This window comes from Microtus ochrogaster, chromosome 16 (assembly GCF_000317375.1).
Source record: "Microtus ochrogaster isolate Prairie Vole_2 chromosome 16, MicOch1.0, whole genome shotgun sequence".
Classification (NCBI taxonomy): Eukaryota; Metazoa; Chordata; class Mammalia; order Rodentia; family Cricetidae; genus Microtus; species Microtus ochrogaster.
In genome coordinates, this window is record NC_022018.1 from 53,544,017 (window position 1) to 53,548,377 (window position 4,361).

Sequence of the window (4,361 nt, forward strand, 5' to 3'; positions counted from 1 at the left end):
TGGTGTGTCCCCCGTGGGAGCAGCTGTACTGCTGATCAGGATGTGGGCAAGTGCTTGTGGTCCGCTTCCTGTGAATTCCTCTGCCGTTTCCCTTACCAGCCAAGCTTCTAATCACATTGACTTAATGTATGACAGCTGCTTGGAAACCCATTTCCAATTAAAGTGTCCTTTGCAATTCACTGGTTTGGGGACAGTCCTAAGCTCTTGGTTATCTGATGTCCTGGAAACATAGCTGCAGGGGCAGATGGTTCACGGCTTAGATCGCCATGGATTTATTCCCTAGGAAATAAATACCTTGGATGCTGATCGCTTTGAGCTAGTCTTTATTTGAAACTTTATTTTTAGACATTTGATCTTTCTCATAAAAACAGATTTCAGAGAGTCTCGTAAGGGTATTCTGGTGCAAATCACAGAGATAGCGGTGAGACTTCACGGGCTCAGGGGTAGAAGTCACATGCATTCTGATGATTCCCTTGAGATCCAAGTGATGTCTGCATTCCACCCTCACTCACTCCTGCCTGAGGCAGACTACTAAGGTGTTAGAGCATCAGCCTTTTTGTTTTGTTTTGTTTTTTAAACAGGATTATAGCAAGAGCTGTTATCAGACTTTGATGGCCTGGAGTTAGATTTAACTTCAGTTACCATCCTAAATGTGACCCTAGATTATGGAGATGAAGATCAGTTGCCGCCATCTTCCTCGGCAGGGATCTCATGCTTTCTGTGTTTTGCCAATGTCCTTTAAATAGCCAGCGTCCTTTAAATAAAGCTCTTTTGGCCTTCCACAATGATGTCTGTGAGTCCTCAGTCAACATAAAGTAGCTACGGAAGAGAGGGTGCAATTGGGACTGCCCATCTGGAGTCCAGGTTCTGACCTGAACTGTTCTTCTTGTGTCTGCACCATAGGCAGGAGCCCAGACCCAGTCACCGATGACTCGCCAAGAAGAAACTAACTCAAGGAGTGTGCTGATGGGGAATCGAATGGAGGGACCACTCTGGGTAGTGTCACACTGAAGCACCCAGGTACACTTAGTTCAAATAAGAAGACTCTGTAGGCTGCCGGAATACCTGAAAGGGACGGAAGAGGGGGTGTGAGCGTCGGGTAGACAAAAGGGACAGAAGGAACCTGACCGGCAAGGGCAGCATGAATGGCTCAGGCATGGGCGTTTCCACCTACAACCTCACCATTGCTATGATGACAGGCTCATGCTCCAAGCATAGGTCTGAAAACAATGTTAATATTCCAAATTTTATTCACAGGGTATGAGTTCTGAGCATCAGATGAAAAAAATGATAATTTTGTGCTGGAACTACATGAGTAAGGAGTTCTATTTATAAATGAACCTAATGGTGGGGTGATGTTTGAGCTAAAAAATAGTGGATGCTATAAAATTACCAATGAAATGAATATTCTATTGATGAGACAAAACAAGAGGCAGTGGGGGAAACGAGAAAACCTAGAAATGAAATCACAAAGAAAAATAATATGGAGAAAGAACAACTTAATTGAAGCAAAAAAAAGAAGTTTGGATACCCCCAAACTGAATTTACTAATGATTATGAGTCAGAGTTTGAGTTTTGGGGGATGGACCCAGGTCTTCCAAAGAGCGGCAAGTGTCTGTAATCAAGGAGCCATCTCACCAGAAGTTGGAGAAGAAAAAAGATTCTTAGGAAAGAAAATGGAGTACGGGGCTCATTGCATGATCCCGTGAAGTGAAGGAAGAGCAGAAGTTGGTATGCATGAGCCCTACTCATACACATACATACAAACACACATATGCCCTCACTCACATGAATACACACATACATATATACAACTGAAATCTTTACTGTCTCTCTTCTCTCTAACACACACACACTTACTCAAATAAACCAAAGGGCATCGGTATGTGGCTGTGACCAGTCATTTTCTTGTAGAGATGAGTGTCTGGTCTTCCCCTTAGCTTTCTGTAATTCAGAAGGTTACTTAATAGTTCAATGACTATGACAGTCAGAGACATCCAGCTGTGGGAGGAGACAGGATATGCAGCAAGATTTATTATTCATTGTAATGTTTCGAGTTATGTGTAAGGATTCTAATACATGAAACAAAATTGTGCTAAATAGTTTTATGTCAGCTTTATACAAGTTAAAGTTATCTTAGAGAAGGGAACCTCAATTAAGAAAATGCCTCCATAAGCCCGAGTTTTAAGCAAGTCTATAGGACATTTTCTCAATTAATAATTGATGGGGGGGGGGAGCTCCTTAAGTTCCTTCACCAAAGTAACATGGTTAAGATCATTCCTGTCTCCAAAGCACCACGGCCTGCATTGCGTTAGTCATGGCCATGAGCAAGTCTCCAACAAGATGAAACTTAAGGGACAAAGGCTAGTTCTCCTCTCAGGCTCATAGAAGGCACGGCAGTGGAAGGAGCTGGTGTGACCTGGGAAGATGAACCAGAAGCAGCAGGTTACCTGACTGTGGCAGGCCCTACTGCATCCAGTTACCCAATTCCTTTTGCTTCATTCCACAGCTTTAGGGCTTTGTGATATGCCCAAAACAGCATCCCTGCTAGATACTAAGTATTCAGACACAGGAGAAGCTGTAAGACCTTTCATTTTAAACTTTATTGCGTGTTAACTTTTATAACTGTAGCAAGGGCAACAGACTCAAGACCTCTGTGGTAACCTGGGTGCGTGAGAGAGTGAAGTTATGGGCGGCTTCAGTGGCCTTTTCACAAGGACTCTACAGCTCTTAAATAGCTCCCTGCTACAGACTTCATCCTCTCTGCACTCTTGGTACTCAGTTCCTTAATCTTAAACTCATAGATCATCATCTAAGGGATGACAACCCTCCTGACACTGGGATGCCATAATGGACTGTCCCTCATCATGCAAACAATACACTTTTTCGCTTTTTGTTTTTTGTGGGATTTTATTTTTTGGCACAGCAAGTATGGAAGATAGTTAACAGGATAGGTGAAATTTTGAGCTCATCAAAGCTTGGGGGAGACATTAGCACAGGTGGATATAATCAAAATGCACACTGTGGCGAAAATCCTTATTTTCTACAGCCTATCCATACTAACAAAACTTTCAAAATCAGAATAACTAAAATTATAGATGTCAAATAAACGTGCTCACTTAAGATTAGAAGGATGGGTGCAAACAAAGAAGAAACTAAAGCAAAAGTACAAGTAAATCCAAAAGCCAATTAAGAGATACACATCAAAACCCTACAAATCAAAACCAACAAACCGGGATAAAAACCACTCTTTGGAGGTCCAAGCAGGTGAACAATATCAGTTTCCAAGTGATCAATAACATCAACATCTCCAAGAACCAAAGTCTGAGTCCACTTCCCACAGCCCTAACCAGCAACAGCGTCTCTGCAGTGAGGACAAGCCCTAGCCCCAGCCAGGGCCTTCAGTGGGTGGAGTCTGCAGCTCCTCGCCACGACTCCTGTGATGTCACTTCAAGAAATGAACCAATCTGATGTGGGATGCCCTTCTGTGTATGTGTTGCTTTTTTCTGTTGATGAATAAAGCTGTTGCAGCCAATGGTTTAGCAGAGTAAAGCCAGGCAGGAAACCCAGAGATTCAGGGAGAAAGAAGGTGGAGTCAGGGAGGTGCTATGTAGCTGCCCAAGGAGAAAGATGCCAGGCCTGGAAACTTACCAGTAAACCACAGCCTGGTGGTGATGCACAGAGTAAAAGAAATGGGTTAAGATATAAGAGCTAGCTAGAAAACGACCTAAGCCATTGGCCAAACAGTGTTGTAATTAACAATGTTTCTGTGTGAGTATTCCTGTCTGGGTGGTTGGGAAATAAACGAGCAGTCTCTGTTTACATAATGGTGCCCAACGTCTGGGGCATGGATCCATATAAGACCTAAAAAAAAAAAAAAAAACTTTAAAAAAGAGAAAAAGGAACTTCTAGACATACAAAAATGGGAAACCAAAGTGTAATCTCCATTTACACCAGTCACACCCATTCACAACCAATTACACCAATCACACCCATTCTCAACCAAAAAATGAAACCTTTTCACTGTCTCCAAGCCCTGAATTCCTAATCTCATTGCCATGACTAAATTAAGAAGTGAACTAAGGTGCGTAGGTTTGACATTGGCAGAGGCTTTCAGAGGACATTGAATGGATGGCTACTTCTGGGGTCCACTGCCCCAGGGTTTCCTAACCTCCCCGAAAGCATCTCCTGTGAGAGACCAAAGTTCAGACCCATGAGATGGTGTGAAACCTTTCACGTACCAACCTTGTGTAGGACATTTTGACTTTAATAAGAGCAGCAGTAACAACAAGAATGGACTCAGTGAACTTTGTGCTGACCTGGGATAGAGACATAGTTATTGACTATAGAGAGTGAATGCG